At 42.7% G+C, this 17,951-nt stretch overlaps 1 protein-coding gene across 14 annotated transcripts in view; it reads right to left on the bottom strand.

Moving 5' to 3' along the window:
• The window catches only part of HLCS (holocarboxylase synthetase), a 1,696,783-nt gene that overhangs the window by 685,938 nt on the left and 992,894 nt on the right, over positions 1 to 17,951 (bottom strand). The window lies entirely within an intron of this gene.

Genomic DNA, 17,951 nt, shown 5'->3' with positions numbered 1-17,951 from the left:
CAAGAGACTTTCAAAGGAAACAAGACTTGACAATCGACGGTCCTGAGAACTGCCACTGGAACTGTCTTCTCGTGCTGGAGAAGCTCGAGGCTGTACTGTGCTCCACGATTCCACCGTACCCAATGCTCAAAACGTGGGGAAGGGAAATCCAGGCTACTGCATCTTAACATATTATTTGAGAACACTTCTTTCTTTTCTTGAGAACTATCCCACACCCCTTTTTGTATTAATTGTAAGGTTTGGCAATATGTTTTTAGTATAGGCCCTTTTTATTTGACAACTCCTCTAGGACTGCCTTATTTTCATTTGATGGTCGACGCTTGCTCCCAACCTAGATTTAGGTTTAGAGTGGGCGTTTTTCCAACCTGCATACAGCATTAATTGTTCAATAAACACCCTTGAACTGTGATCACTTGTGTCTGTCTTACTTGTTACCACCATGAGTTCCTTACAAAACATTGGGAGTATTTAAAAGTGTGCATGCTATTTTCTGTGGTTTCTTTTAAGTAAGGACTTATGGGTGCAGACCATAAGGCTTCAATTGGTGCAATAAATGTTGTTTCTGTTGCAAGTTGTTCTTTTCAAAATAAAATTGTGATATGACCAATATCTGGTATAGTTGTAATGTCATTAGTGCCAACGTTTATTTGAACATCCTGGTGGCTAGTTATTTGTGTGTTTTTCTGTTCTTTTTTGCATTCCTTTTTTGAGGAATGTTTGTGGTATTTTTTTTCCCTTTAGGTTTTTGTTTCTTTTACTGCTATATTTTCATGCTTGTGTTTTCCTGCTGGAATGAAATAAAGGATACATTGTTTTTTAAAAGAAAATGTTTAATGTATTTTTACATTTTAGGATTAACATACAATTGCTTTTGTTTTTTGTGAAAAATGTAAATTTGGTGAATGTTTTTATAATAAATTATACTTACAAGATGTATGATGTGCTCTTTTTTTTTACGTCTTCTCATCTTCTATTAATATTGATGTTTCACCTATACAAAAGACGACGTTAAAATACAAAATGTTGTGCTGTTTACTCTACACACCTGCATGTTATAATAGTAAAGGCATAGGATGCTACTGCTAACGTTTGTATCAACATTTTGTATATAATGGCATTTGTGGTACGCTAGCGCCTACAGACAGATTAACATTTTGTTGTATATTGTGCTATTAACAGTATCCTAGTGGCATTATGCATATTTATTATCTAGCATTACAAATATATCTGAATGTTGAGTACACCTTTGTTGAAGCTATGCAGCATATGAAGTGTATTGACTCATCCAAATCTTTCCTGTACACACCTCTACTTTATAATAGTAAGGACATTAGATACTACTGCTTGCATGTATCTTCACATTTTCTATTTAGGAGTATTTATAGTACGCTGTTACCTACATCAGTACGAACGTTTTGTATATATTATATTTTGTATATGGTGATATTAATTATATGCTAGTGCCTGCATTTGCATCAACATATTGTATAAAGTTCTATTAAAATATGTTAGAGGGTAAACATTGGTATTATTTTTTATTTAGCATGATAAACGTAGCTGAATACACCCATGTCCTAGAATTGTAAGGGTATGTCGTGGTGCTGCTTAGATTTGTATTAACATTTTGTGTATAGTGCTATGTTTAGTACGCTTCTGCCTACAGAGAAATTAACATTTTCTATATAGCGCTATTAACAGTACAGTAGTGGCTACATCTTTATTAAACTTCAGGCAGCATTACAAACATAATTGAATTTTGCATACACATTTGTTGAAACTATGCAGCATATGAAGCGCATTGACTTGTCCATCTGCTTACTGTACACACCTTTACATTCCAATTGTAAGGACATTATATGCTACTGCTTACATGTGTATTAACATTTTCGATCTAGTACCATTTATAAATACCAAAAAAGTAGGGGCGTAACTGTGTGTAGTGTGCTCAAATTCCTGGAGTCATGTCAAAATGCAGCAGAAAATACACATGAGGTTCCCCTTGATACCTCAAAAGGTATTAGACAATAGGAGTTGGTGTGTGTACTTTTACTGCGCAAGCAGACTAAAAACTACAGTAGGCAATACTCAAAAATAAGTTTCAAATCCCATAACATCATCAAGAAATATAGATGGAGCCGTCCTATATGTGAATGGTGATTTATTCCATGCACAGCCAACATGTGTTTAGACCAATCGGTCGTTCTCAAGGCTGTTATTGATATAGTTAAAATAATTCGATCATCATCAACAAAAAGAAAAATAATAATAATAATAATATGTACATATACAGTTGTCGGTGTGTGATGAATTACAACCATCAAAACATAGGTGATACAAAAATATTGTGCAATTGTGCAAGTAAAAAATATTCAGGGCAGATATACATTGCAAATAACATCAAAACGGGTGTAACACCCATAGTCAGGCACGGACAATCATGAAGGGCAAGAGCAGGAATGGGGGAATACGTTGTAAAATTCCTTAGCACATAATCATAGTTCATTTACATTACATAATAAGTTTATCACTTTGTTAGAATAGATCGTTATCAGTAATTAGTGTCATTGTTGTGGTTCAATCCAATCAAAGTAATCCATATGGTGATTAGTGGAGGAATACCCTTGTATATGAGCATTGATGAGACCCATTACCAAGCATAAGTGTACCTATTGTGCATGTTACTAGTCATGCAAAATGAGAATGCTGGTAACTCACCAAATATTTCTGGGGATGAGACCTACAGATTTGGACATGAAATAAAGGAATACATTCTAAGTATACAGAATAATTCAGAGATTCTTTAGGTAGTGCAAAGTTACTGGTTCTGAAATGATTATTACTTAGAATAAGGGCAAAAGATTCTTACAATAGTTCGTCTTTTGCAAAACTTCTTAGGTGAATTGAGTTGGTTAAATTGTTGAGTTGTGGGGCCTCTTTCATATACCACTATTCTAGACCATCTTAGTTCGGGGCTTAAATGCCTGAAAAATATGTCGATATTTCTATATTGAGTGCTCAGTTGGCAACATAAATATAATAAATAAGCAATGATATGGAGAGAACTGGTGGTTAGGCAGTAAGGCACAATAACAACGGAGTTGCCCTTTCTCTCACCTTAAAATGTGTCAAAGTATGGCGCAATGGTCTGTCTGTTTCAAAGAATCTTCATTGTATTTATGTGGTCCCAATACGTAAAATAACAAAATGATGGGAGTTCTATTAGCCCCAAAGTTATGTCCATGAATGGTCAGTAAATCTCAAGCATGGCAAAGCCATACCTTGTAATCCGTGTTCCAGGGATAAATCCCAGCCGAATGCCTGCAGAAAATGTCCGCGCTCGGCCAGGCGAGTGATGTTTACACCTCACCAGAGCGTCTGAAGTCACAACACGTAAAGTCACGCGCATGCGCACCGACGGAAAATGACGTCAGGTGCAGGCACGAGTGATGTCGCAGAGCAGAACACACTTTGAAATTATGGTTTGTTGGTATCTGAAATATAACAAACCTGATTAGGTGATAAGTTGTATAGTTGGAAATATCTTTTATGTGTAAGTAAACTACTTTAGGGACGATCATGTAGTTAATTCATAAATAATGTGTTAGAGCAAAAAGAGAAAAGAAATATGTAATGGATATTTCAACAGAGATGATTGTAGGAATACTCCTGATCTCTAGATATGGATTGAGTAGCAGATCTTTGTTCGAGGTCTTGTAAATGCAGTAGATGGAACAAGAATCCCAAGCCCGAATGCTCAATGTATCTGATGTGGGGTAACTGGAATGTGTGATGGATAATAATATGGTTGTGATAACTAATGGACTGAGATCAAGTACTGAGAGTGTCAGATGTGTTGCGTATAGAACCGGGGTGATGTTTGGATGCGTCTCAACAAGGCATTAACTAGGTCATGTTTTACAGATAATTACTTATCAGATCACACATTATAGATAAGGAATACGAATCCAAATCATAGGAAAACATACATTTCATTATCCGTGTTCAAAACATGTTGGACACATCATAAATTACATATGGTTTAGGCCTCCAGTTGTCTCAATCTGAGCTTCAAATCTCCTCCTCTTTTCCAATGGATGCCTTCTTAAGGCCAATGAATTTTATATCATCAACATTGTCCATCTGATGACATTCCTGTCAATGAGTGGCTGGTGGCAGCAAGTGATCCTGTTTTTGAAACTACTGAGATGTTCTCGAATTCGGATACGTAGCTGCCAATTCGTGCTGCCCACATATACCTTCAGGCAGACACACATAATTGCATAGACCTCATACTTGGTCCTGCAATTTATGAAATCAGTGATCATGGTTTTGATACCAAGCTGAGTAGTGAATTCTCTAGAGTCTGGGTATGCATCCTTACATACAGTGCAAGTTCCACATTTGTGGAATTCCTTCACTGTTTTCAACCATTCTGATCCTTTGAATTTGGAGTTGGCAATGTGTGATGGGCAAAGTCTGTTTTTCAGGGTTTGTGCTCTTGTGTATACAAATGAAGGTTTCTCACTGAGAAAAGGCAATATATCACCATCTAATTTCAGAAGATCCCAGTGTCTTCGTGCAATATTGTATAGCTTGTGTGCATCGGTAGAATATCGTGTAATGATGTCTATGTATTTCCTTCGTGTTCATACTGCTTTGTTGGAGTTGTCAAGTTTGAGCATGTCTACTCTCAGCTTGCTGTCTGTTTTGGTGCATGCTTTGGCTATAACATCGTCAGAGTAGCCTCTTTCTCTGAATCTTGTGGTGATGAGTTCACTTTCTTATGAGAATGATAAATCAGTGCTGCAGTTGCGGCGTGCCCGACAGAATTCCCCAGGCGGGATATTCATAAAGGTAGTTTTACGATGGCAACTGTCAGCATGTAATGTACGGTTGACCTCAGTGGGTTTACGAAATGTCATGGTCTCAATTTTCAACTTGAGAAATGTAGATGATTACTGCCTAACCACCAGTTCTCTCCATATCATTGCTTATTTATTATATGTATATTGCCAACTGGGCACTCAATATAGAAATATCAACATAATTTTCAGGCATTTAAGCCCCGAACTAAGATGGTCTTGAATAGTGGTATATGAAAGAGGCACCACAACACAACAATTTAACCAACTCAATTCACCTAAGAAGTTTTGCAAAAGACGAACTAGGGTAAGAATCTTTCACCCTTATACTAAGTAATAATCATTCCAGATCCAGTAACTTTGCACTACCTAAAGAATCTCCAAATTTTTCTGTATACTTAGAATGTATTCCTTTATGTCATGTCCCAATCTGTAGGCCTCAACCCCAGAAAAATTTGGTAAGTGACCAGCATTCTCATTTTGCATGACTAGTAACATGCACAATAGGTACACTTATGCTTGGTAATGGGTCTCATCAATGTTCATATACAAGGGTATTTCTCCACTAATCACCATATGGATTACTTTGATTGGATTGAACCACAACAAGAACACTAATTACTGATATCGATCTATTCTAACAAAGTGAGAATCTTATTATATAATGTAAATGAACTATAATTATGTGCTAAGGGATTTTACGTCTTATTCCCCCATTCCTGCTCTCGCCCTTCATGATTGTCCATGCCCGACTATGGGAATGTACACCCGTTCTGATGTTATTTACAATGTATATCTGCCCTGAATATTTTTTACTTACAAAATTGCACAATATTTCTGTATCACCTATGTTTTGATGGTTATAATTCATCACACATCAACTGTACATGTACATATTATATATATTTATTTTTCTTCTGTTGATGATGATCGAATTATTGTAACTATATCAATAACAGCCTTGTGAACGACCGATTGGTCGAAACATGTGTCGGCTGTGCATAGAATAAATCATCATTCACATATCGGACGGCTCCATCTATATTTCTTGATGATGTTATGGATTCAAAACTTATTTTTGAGTATTGACTACTGTAATTTTGAGTCTGCTTGAGCAGTACAAGTACACACACCAACTGCTATTGTCTAGTAACATTTATAGTACGCTAGTGGATACTTTTATATTGACCTTTTTTATACAGTGCTGTTAATACGCTAGTGTTTCCATTTTTATTGACATTTTGTATATAGTGCTATTAATAGTACTCTAGTGGCTACACTCAGTTTGTTACTTATTCTTAATATTATTTAACCAATACAAAAGAAGGCTTGTTAAAATATAAAATGTACTCTTTACTGTATACACCTGTATGTTATAACTAAGGAAATTATGATTGTGCCTACATTTGGATTGACCTTTTCATATAGTGCTATTAATAGTATGTGTGCCTCCATTTGTATTGAAATTTTGCATATAGTGCTATAAACAGTACTCTAGTAGCTACAATCGCTGGTTATTTATTCTTAATGTTTCACTGATACAAAACACGACATGTTAACATGTCAAATGTATTTTTACTGTATACACTTGTGTGTTATGATTGCAAGGCAATTTGATTCTACTGCTTACTGTGAGGGGTTAGAAATGAGAGGCGGACACAAAGTTGAAACGTTTTCAACATCAGACATCTTTATTAAAATAAAAGGGTTGGATGAAGGCCTTTCTGTCCCTATCCTAAAGAGAGTCTCCCTACCTAGGAAACAAACTAAGGATCAGTCTATGTTTCGTCGTCAAAAATTATACTAATCATCCTTGTGTCCAAAAGGTATCTGACCCTCACACTATAAATGAACAATTAAAGGTGTGTGGTAAGTGTTTTTGTATTTAAGTTTATTAAAAAAAAGTCTCAAAATCAAATATGAAAATCCAACAAATAGTCTCTGAATCCATGGTCTGGTTCCCTTCCCCAGGATTATTTCAGGTAGGATAGCGAGAGTGTCTCTCAAAAAAGGAGCCTTTAAAAGTAAATGAAATGTTTCTTTCTCAATAAGTCTTTCTTCAGGATGGCAAACGGTGTCTTTCTTCTTCGAAGTTTTAGATCTCCTTGTGTTCTCTCTCCTGACGGGTATCTCTTCCATAATGTATTTTCATTCCATAAATTCTATATGGATTACCTGGTACTCCATATAGAGTATACCTGGTATACTCGCCTGCCAGGACGCCCTTCTGGGTCTCGCAGATCCTCTGATATAAACTCCTGCCTGGTATCCTTTCCCAAAAGGAACGACAGCCTGATGGTTTCTTTCACCAGGACTTCCCACAATGTTCGCAATGTTTCTTAGTATAAACAGCTGCATCTCTTTACTGTTTGTACTTCTTTATCTCCAGTTACTACTTGCTCCAACTTCCCCCATACTGACATCCCATATATGGAGACGGGCTTCCTTGTTTAGTACTCCTTGTGGCAATGCATGTTCCAATTACAAGTTACTCGCTTACCTGGTAACGTTCTTTCGATGGGATGGTCCGACGACGTATTCCATATCTATGAGAGTAATCACCACAGCTGTGCTGCTTCGGAAAATCTTTTGGCGTCTGCGTCCTGCGTCGATGACGTCGATACGCCGCCCTGAAGGACCTCCTCCGACGGCACTGGATGTTATAAGTAGGATGCACGACGCCCATAGCTTCAGTTGTAGTTTTTTCCCAGAACGTGTGGCACCAGTTTTCTGCCAGTCTGACCACACAAAGCCTTGCGGAAACGTAAGCTGCAATCGCATAAGAAATTCTGTAGCGGGGAAGGCAGGGAGGGAGTGATATATAATGCGTTGTCGGACCATCGAAAGAACGTTACCAGGTAAGAGAGTAACTTGTTCTTCGAGGGGATTGGGTCCTCCGACGTATTCCATATCTATGACAGACTCCCAAAGCAGTACCAATGCAAGGAGGTGGGAAAAGAATTTAGAAATTTAGAATGCCCAATCAAATTTCGGAGCAAAGGATCGCCTTGCCAAAGGCCAGATCCTGCTCACGGATGGAATCGAGGGAGTAGTGACGTACAAAAGTATGGACCGAAGCCCAGGTGGCTGCATCACAGATGTTACGAATCGGAACACCCCTCTGTAGGGCAGTAGAGGCAGCCATACCCCTAGTAGAATGGGCCCGCAAGCTGACCGGTGCGTCCTTACCCGCCAAGCGGTAACACTCAGAAATAGCCAGAATAATCCAGCAAGACAAAGTCTGCTTAGTCACAGCTTGTCCCAAACGCTTTCCAGCGTAACCAATGAAGAGTTGATCGTCCACTCTGACCCGGGACATGCGTGAAATATAAAAGCTTAAAGCTCTCCTAGGATCGAGCCTATGGAGCCTCTCCTCTTCCTTACTAGGATGTGGAGGAGGATGAAATGCCGGAAGAACAAGCTTCTGGCCTAAATGAAATTCCGACACCACCTTAAAAAGAAAGGAAGGACGAACTCTAAGGACAACCCTGTCCTTCTGAAATACAGTGAATGGTGGCTTAACTGAAAGTGCCTGTAACTCACTCACTCTGCCAGCGGAAGTGACCACAACCAAAAATAGAGTTTTAAGAGTTAACAGTCTCAAAGGGCATGAATACAAAGGCTTAAATGGAGCACCCATCAGAAACTTGAGGACAAGGTTCAAATCCCAACCGGGCACCTGGAAAGGTGACGGAGGGAACACATTAGTGAGCCCTTTTTAGAAACTGAGAAATTAAAGGAATTTTAAAATAAGAACACTCTTCCGACGAGCGCTTAAATATGGACAGCGCCGCCAGGTAACCTTTGATGGTACCCACTTGCAGGCCCCTGTAGGCCAAAGAAAGCAAAAAAGACAGAACCATAGGAATGTCACATGAAAAAGGATCCACATTCTTAACACTGCACCAGTCGAAGAACTTTTGCCAACGGCAACGGTACAGGGACTTAGTTGCGGGCCTTCTGACCGAAACAACACCTCCATCACGTCTTCAGGGAGGTCCCAATCCTTATACCTCAACCTTTCAGAAACCAAGCGTGAAGATTGAGGGATCTGACCTCTGGATGGAGAACCTGACCCCCCTCCCGTGAGAGCAGATCGTCTCGGTAGGGAAGACGACGTGGAGGGCAGATGGACAAATCAAGAAGGTGCCGGTACCACGTCCTTCGGGCCCACGCCGGAGCAATGAGGATCATCCGGGAACCGAACCTCCGTAACCTCCGCAGCACTTGCAGAATGACGGGGGCTGGAGGAAACGCGTACAGCAGTGGGAATGACCACTCCACCAAAACGCGTCTCCTAAGGCTACTCTTGGAGGAAATTCCCACGAGCAGAACCTTTCGCACTTCCGGTTGACACTGGAGGCGAAGAGATCCACTTGAGGGGTCCCCCAAAGGGCGAAGATCTCCAGGAGAATCCCCTGAGCCAGCTCCCACTCGTGAGAGATCGCGCTCTGCCTGCTCAGAGCGTCCGCCGTCTCGTTTTCGTCTCCGGCCAGATGAACTGCCAAGATCGAAATTTCCTGCTGGATGGCCCAGAACCAGAGCTGCATCGCCTCCGTGCACAGAGGAAGTGACCCTGCCCCCCCCCTTTTGTTGAGGTAGTGCATGGCCACTGTGTTGTCCGTCAGGATCAGGACATTCTTTCCACGCACAGTCGGCAGAAAAGCCTTCAGGGCAAGCCTGACGAGCCTCAGATCCAACAGATTGATATGGAGTCTGGACTCCGACAGAGACCAACGACTGCTGACTGTCAACTCGTTGGCATGAGCTCCCCATCCCGTGAGGGATGCGTCCGTCACTATCGTCACCTCTGGCCAGGGTAGCCAAAAAGGAGCCCCCTTCATCAGCTTGCCTTCGACGGCCCACCACAGAAGGACCTGGGCGACCGAGGACGGCACCTGAACCGGGTCTGACATCCTGCCGGAGGACCGAGACCACTGGAGCTTGAGTGTCCATTGCAAAGATCTCATCCGCAACCTGGCCTCTGGCACCAGAAGAATGCAGGATGCCATGAGGCTGAGCAATCTCAAGAACACGAACGCTGGGAGACTCTGGGCAAGCTAAAACATGTGCACCATCTGCTGAATGTGATGAGCCCTCATCTGGGGAGGAAAACACAGCCCCAGGGACGTGTCGAGCACTGCTCCGATGTACTGGAGTCTCTGAGTTGGCGTCAAATGGGACTTCTTTAAGTTGAGGGAAAAGCCCAGCTTGTGGAGGGAGTGGCAGGTGACTGACAGATGATCCAGGACTTGCTCGGGAGAGCGAGCCCTGATCAACCAATCGTCCAGGTAGGGGTAGATGTGAATCCCCCCTTTCCTGAGATGCGCTCCCACCACTACCATGAGCTTGGTGAAGACCCTCGGGGCGGAGGTCAATCCGAACGGCAGGACCCGAAACTGAAAGTGCGAATCGCCAACCGCGAACCTCAGGTACTTCTTGTCCTTTGGATGGATCGGCACATGAAAATAAGCGTCCTTGAGGTCGAGAGACACCAACCAGTCCTGAAGTTGAAGGGCCTGGAGGACTTGAGAGAGAGTAACCATCTTGAACTTGTCCTTCCTGAGGAGTTTGTTCAAACCGCGGAAGTCCATGATGGGTCTCAATCCCCCGTCTTTCTTAGAAATCAAAAAATAAGGGGAATACCATCCCTTGTTCCTCTGAGCTACAGGCACCAGTTCTATGGCGCCTTTCTCCAGCAGGGATTGGATTTCCTGCGCATGGGCGGATCAAAGAGAGATTCCCAGGTGGATTGTCGTGAGGCCTCTGCCGGAAAGAAAGACAGTAGCCGTGGGCTATGATCTCCAGAACCCACACATCTGAAGTAATGGCACGCCACTCTACAAGATGCTGTGCCAGCCTTCCCCCAACCGGCGAACCATGGGACATGGCCTCATGACTGAGCTGAAGCGGCTGTGGCGTTGCCTGAGGGCAAAGAGGCAACTGCCCGAACGGCCTTGGCACCTCGAGTACCTTGTTTTCCACCTCTGGCACTCCTACGGTGGCCCCTTTGACTGGCAGCTCCTCTCGCTTTACCAAAGCATGAGTAATAACGAAAGGAACCTCCTCTCCATTGCTGTCCCCTAGGACGCAAAGGCGGAGGTTGTTGAACTGCAGCACCCAACGACTTCGCTGCAGCTTTGGAGGTCTGCAACTTCTCAAGGATCTCGTCAGCCTTGCTGCCAAAAAGATGTTCACCGTCAAAGGGCATGTTGAGGAGCCGGGCCTGCACATCAGGAGCAAACCCTGACTTCCGCAACCACGCAAACCTGCGTATTACGGTGCTCGCCCCCATGGACCGGCTGACGCAATCTGCCATGTCCAAACCCGACTGAACGGCCTCACACATGGCATCCTTTCCATCCTGGACCATAGCAAGGAAACCATCCCGTTCGTCCCCTTCGGGAATATGTTCAGCCGCTAAGGAAACAGTTCCACAGAGTGTGCGTGAAACGAGACAAGGCACATACGGAGTTTGCCGCCTGAAGCGCCATACCCCCTAAAGAAAACACTTTCTTCGCCCAACCATCAAAAACGCTTGTCGTCCCTATCAGGAGGGATGGTAGGATACAACGCCTGCTTTGCTGAGGCTGTAGCCGCCTGCAACACCAAACTCTCCGGAGTGGGGTGCTTGGTCAAGTAGCAGGGGCCGCTACTGGCTGGATGGTATTTTCGTGGCAAAGACTTGCCCACTGCCGGGAGACTCTCCGGAGTAGTCCAAGCCGCCGCAACCCTCCTCTGTAGAGCCATATGGAACGGCAGTACCGGGTCAGTTGGTGGACCTTGGTCAAGGATAACCGTAAGGTCATGCTGAAGAAAATATCCCGGGGGGAGCAGACCACCCAAAGTACTCCGTAACCCTAGACATAAGGCGCCGTACGAGGAGTCTGCATGAGTGCCAGGCTCAGGTCTACAAAACTCCACCTCCGGAGAGGTGTCCAGACCACTGGCGTCGTGCAGGGACTGACGCAGATTCTCAATTTGGCTATGGCCCGAGAGAATCTCATCTGGCACCGTATCAGGAACCATGCCATCATCAGAGCCCTTATCCACCTCTGAAATGTACTCACGATAGCGGTAAGAGGGCACAGAATGGGGAACAAAGCCATGCTTGACCTTGGCCAGAGCCTTTCTAGGGGGTTCCACCGTGCCCCGGGGCACCCCCGTGGAAACAGCCTTGAAAGGCGTTGAGTGAATCGGCGTTGACGCCGAACACAGCGCCGACAGCGCCGACAGCATCAACGGCGTCGACACAGGCCTCGAGGCCAGAGCCCCGAGCGTTTCCTTCGACGACTTCTTCGGAGGAGGAGCCTCGAAAGAGTCCATCGACGACCTTGGCGCCACAGGCGTCGACGTCTTCCTCGAAGACATCACAGGTGCACACGGTCTCGAGCGTCGAGGAACGGGACCTGGAACGGGCATGACGAGAACAATTCCCCTTTTCCCCCGAATCGTGCCGACCACCCGAGTCCGAAGGTGTACGAGCCGTGTCTCTTGACCGATCACGACTGACCCGTTCAGAGGCGTGGACGGACCAGTGCCCTGCGATTCAAGAATCACTAGCATTTTCTTACCGAAGGAAGCCCATTCCTCCGGCATCGCATGCTTGGTAGGATAAGCGACCCGCCGACGGGCAGAGTCCTCAGATGAGGACAGGGAAGGCGACCGTCAAAGAGGCAGAGGAGTGGCAGGACCTACTCTGGGACCGAGACCCACTGGACTTCCGATGACTATGCGGAGGGTCGCCCCTCGAATCGTCCGTCGAAAATCCCCGCAGACCTCGACTTCCGTGGCTTAGACACCTTACCTACCGACAGTTACTTCTTGCACTCCTGCAAGGCTTTGGACGTAAGTGACTGGCAGTCGACACAATCATCTGTGTCATGGGCCTCCCCGAGGCACCAGAGGCAGGCGTTGTGCGAATCCGTCACCGACATCTTGGACCCACAGTCCCCGCACTTCTTAAAGCCCGGACGCGGGGTGGAAGACGAGGTAGTCATCACGAAGGATAACTTCACAAACGAACAGGTTCGAAGAACCGATAAAGAACAGAAACTCCAAAGAGTCGAGGCGCGCCGAGAACTCCGAAGCGAACACGTTTGCGGAAAAAACGGAACTGAGGCTATGGGCATCGTGCATCCTACTTATAACATCCAGTGACGTCGGCTGTCGGAGGAGGTCCTCGAGGGCGGCGTATCGACGTCATCGACGCAGGAGTCAGATGCCGAAAGATTTTCCGAAGCAGCACAGCTGTGGCGATTACTGTCATAGACATGGAATACGTCGGAGGACCCAATCCCCTCGAAATTGACTTCTCATGTGAGGAGACTTGTACAAATGTTGCCTTTCAACTTCTTCATTAATGTTTCTCCCGAGGATAACATTTACTCCAGCTTTCCACATATTGATCTCTCTTACATGAGGATTTGTATGAAGTCTGCCTTTTCAATTTCCTTAGTCGGAATTCAAAATATTTATTTATTTGTCAATGTGCCTGTCCGCACCCCCCAGGGTCTTCAAAATGTATGGGCAGACTCACTGGCATTTGTTGGCATCTCTGGACTGAGGCACGCTGCTGCAGCAAAGCTGCAACTCCTGGGAGGCTTCTCCGGCTTCACTGACCCTCATTTGGTTCCAGCGTCAGCTCCGCTTTCGTGTGTCAGTGAAATTGAAGGCCTCCACAAGACCGCACTCTAAGAGCATCACATTTCTGTTGATGGTCCAGCAGTCCCTCTGAATCATCCGCAGCACCTTTCCAGGTCTTGCGTCTCTCCGGGTAGGAGTGCTTCCAAATGGGTGCTTCTAACCATCTGCTTTGCCCAGCACGGTTCACAGACTCACGTCTGCTTCTGCTGTCTGTGCTACTTCCCGCTCCACTTCTGCTGTCTGTGCTGCTTCCTGCTGCACTTGCTCTGCAGCTTCCTTCTCCTTTCTCAAATAAAAGGTCTTCACCAGATGTTAATGCACTGCACAGCTGATTTCTATAATGGTAACTAGTCTGCACATTCAGCTTGATGTTTCCTTCATTCCACATGAACTCCTTCATCTTCCTTATCTCAGTACTTGAGGCTTTATGGGATTTGCAGTCTACAGGAGTTTTAGACTTTTGAAGGCTGTTTTGTTTTGAATCTTTGTTACAATGAAAATATGAGATGTTGAGGGTATTTTATGTGTAATGGTGTTTTGTTCAGATTGGCAGTATGCCATCAATATGTTAGAGGCTATAGTTTCAGAGGGGGAGGAAAAATATGGTCTTTTCTAGTGGAGTCATCACTTCCTCCAGATAGCCGTCCCCTCCCACATGATCCTCCCTCATAACACCACCCCCAGGGTCAGGATCAGGTAGCGGCTGCTGTCCCAATGGCTATGTGGGAGGAGATCCTCACTGGGGAATCAGTGATGGCTCCAAAGGAGTCATCACATTACATTCATAATAACATTATGTATGTACCTCGAAGTCATAATTCTAAGGACATTAGATGCTACTACTTACATTTGTATTCACAATTTCTATCTAGTATTATTTAAAGTACGCTAGTGCGTACATTCATATTAAGGTTTTGTATACAGTGCTCTTAATAGTACGCTAGTGAGTACAAATGTATTGTTATTTTGTATATCATGCTATTAAGAGTACACTACTGGCTACATTCATATTCATTTTCATCTAGCATAAATTGTGTTGCATTATAAAATCAGTCACTAACAGGGTAGGTTTTATTATTTACAATGTATTTAATCAAACATTGCCTTCACTGGTAAAAGGCAATTTTATTTTAAAAAAATGCACTAACCTGGCTCAGTCGAAGGCTGTAAAAGAGTGGTTCTTAACATTTTCAAATTTGCTGCAATGAAATGATTATACATTATTTATTTAAAAGTATACCATTTAAAAATTACAAGTTTGACATTATTATTTAAACTGTATGTAAGTTTGTAAAGGGTACTTCCTTTTCATCCGCACTGGTTGCTCGCTTGAGCGGGGTCTATAGCACAAACGGTACACGCAATTGCTAAAACGTTTGGGTGAGTGTTTCTGTATGTTCATTGGCTGATGTACATTACGCATGCACAGTTGGTTATTATGTGCATGTGCTGTAAACCAACCAGTGGGCTTTTTTGGCAAAAAAAGTTCACGTTGCAGTTTTTTCAAAATGGAACACCAGGTAAATGTATAGGCAAAAGTGTTGTGTATGTATTATGCACATTTTTCAATATTAAATTGTGGACGTTTTATAGAAAAATATTTGTACACATGTAAGTGTATTTGTCATTACGCATCCATGCGTATTTGTAGTGTTGCAACCTTATGTGACAGGAATAACGCTGCAACACTACAAATACGCATGCATGCTTAATGAATTGAATGAGTAGAAGTATAGGTGCATTGTTATTACAGTATGCATGCGCAAAATGTTTGTGTATGAAATTATGAGTATTGTACGTGAGGCATGCGTGTACATATGTTTTGTATGTAATTAAATTATTACACTTTGCTTTTCGCATTCTTGTCTGTATATTTGTATGCAAGTGTGTATTACTACGCACGCCTTCGCATTTGTATTTTTCATGTGTGTGGGCCCTTGTACTTAACCTAGGCACTTCGCACTTTAGTATAGTTAGGACAAATTCCAAATATGTCCAAGATCTGCCACAATACAAATATACAAGCTCCTCAGATAGGAAGCATTGGGCAGCACTGTAACTATTAGCGCTGTGCATGTGCATGCAGGGGCACACAACACAAGATGAGCACAGACAAAAATGTAGAATGTTACAAAATCTCTGTGTATTACTCTATGAGAGCTCAACAAGATCCCTAGCATCCGTGCACTTTTAATTATTGTTGGTTTAGTTATTATATGTATGTTTTTTATATATTGTATATGTTATTAAATCATGACATTGCACGATTGAATGTTAAGGGAATAATTGTATTTATCAATATACACTTTTTTGCACTTTTGGAATAAAAGATGAAATAATTCAGGCCACCTCTGTTGTCTATTGAAAGCAGAACGCAAGCCAATACTGGACAAGAGATTTCTAGTAGTCGCTGTTTAGGAATAATCTTAGCAATTTATTTATAGGCAGAAAATACTTTGTTTTATTTTCAGTATTGAGGCCCATCAGGTTACCCATACACTTCGTTAGTGGGGTTCTTTATTTGACATCCCTGCCAGTGTATGGAACTACAGGGACCCCCTGAGTAGAACATTGACGTGCAGTTATTTAAATCATTTATTTTCAAATGTAGGAAAATAAATTGTTGCAGACTCCCAAACATATTGGCTGGAGTATTACGTATACCGTCTGTTAAGTATTTCACCATTTGGTAAAATTAATGTGGACTGGCTTTCTTATCGAAGTAGATGATGGCAAGAAATTCTTCATAAACTATTTGTTTATTGTGACAGCGTTGTCAAGTCGCCGGATATAATTTTGATTCATGTTGGTGGGAATATAATTTTTATCCAAATTGGTGGGAATGAAATGAAGAACTGAAATGTGTTTTAACATTAAAACTGAACTGCTACAGAAAAAAAAAAAAAAAAAGATTTACGTGTTTGGCTTCACATACAATGTGGATGCGGGGGAAGTGAGAATCATCGAAAAATGAATCTAGCTTGCAGAACTGTAAATATATATATATATATATGTATATATATATATATACACACACACACATACACACACATACATACATTTTCAGTGGAACATGGCCTACATTTTGGTTTTCGACACCAGAACATTAAGAGTCAAATTGACAGTATTTTTCGTTTGGGTGGAGTATATTTGACAAATGAGGGAATAGTTTTTAGGCAGCATTCATGAAAGCCTATTTTATGTTTCACAGTAATGTGCTGCTTTAGTTTTCTTTTTTTCTATACAACATAGCTTTTTGTCAATAAATTGTTCTGTCTGTTCTTGCATAAATTATGTATTTCCTTACCTAGTGCATATGCTGTGTGTGGTTATGGTAATGGTGGCTGAATATTGCTCCTGGAATTATGTATGTTCTTGCTTGAGTGTATGCTAGAATGTGTACGCTGTGGGAGTTGAGTGTATGTTTGTAATGCGTATGCAGTTGGGGTTAGTATGGATTTCCATGCTTAAGTGGGATCTATGTGATTATTGCGACGGCCGAAAATGCCGACCTTTTTTAACCCTTTACACCACATATATATGCGGGGGGAGACCCCCGCATCCCCACCATATTAATATATTCTATAACCCCCCCCACATATATATGTGGTGTAAGGGGGGTAAAAAGAAAAAGTATGCATTTTCGGCCGTCACAATTGTCAGGTCAACATTTTGGTACGATTCCGCTTAAGTGTATGTTGTGATGCATATCCATTGGGGATAAGTGTGTATGCTGTGTGTGGTTATGGTAATGTTGGCTGAATATTGTTCCTGGAATTATGTATTTATGTCACTGGGTGTATGTTCGAATGCGTACACAGTGGGAAGAGTGTGTGTGCTATGTCATGTGTAGGCAGTAGGAGTGACTGTGTATGCTGTGTGTGGTTAATGGAGTATGTATCTTATGTATGGTCATGATAATAAGGTCAGTGTGTATGTTATGGGGCAAGTTTCTGTTGTGTGGGTGAGTGTGTATGTAGTCTGTAGTTTTAATGGGGTGAGTGTGTGTATTTTATGGTGTGACTATGTTGTGTGGTCATGATAATGTGGTGAGTGCATGTTGTGAGTGGTCATGATAATGGGGTGAGTGTGTAGGATGTGTGAGGTTATGATAATGGGGTGAGTGTGTATGTTGTGTGTGGTCATAATGTTGGCTACATATTGCAGGAATTATGTATTTTTTGCTGGAGTGTATGTTGGAATGTGTACGTATTGGAGGTAAGTGTGTATGCTGGGTGTGTTTACAGCTGCTGTGCATATGGATGCCATGTATTTTTAACTTATTGATTTCATGTTTGTAATGTGTACAGTGGAGGTTTGTGCGTATGTTTTGTGTGGTCATGATAATGTTAGCTGCATACTGTTGCTTGAATTGGGTTTTATTACGTGAGTGTATGTTTGTAATGTGAATGCATTGGGGGTCAGTGCGTATGCTGGGCGTGG

This window comes from Ambystoma mexicanum, chromosome 7p (assembly GCF_040938575.1).
Source record: "Ambystoma mexicanum isolate Mex_15411 chromosome 7p, UKY_AmexF1_1, whole genome shotgun sequence".
NCBI classification, from domain to species: domain Eukaryota; kingdom Metazoa; phylum Chordata; class Amphibia; order Caudata; family Ambystomatidae; genus Ambystoma; species Ambystoma mexicanum.
Note: the sequence above shows the minus strand (reverse complement) of the source record. Positions and strands in the feature narration are given on the sequence as shown.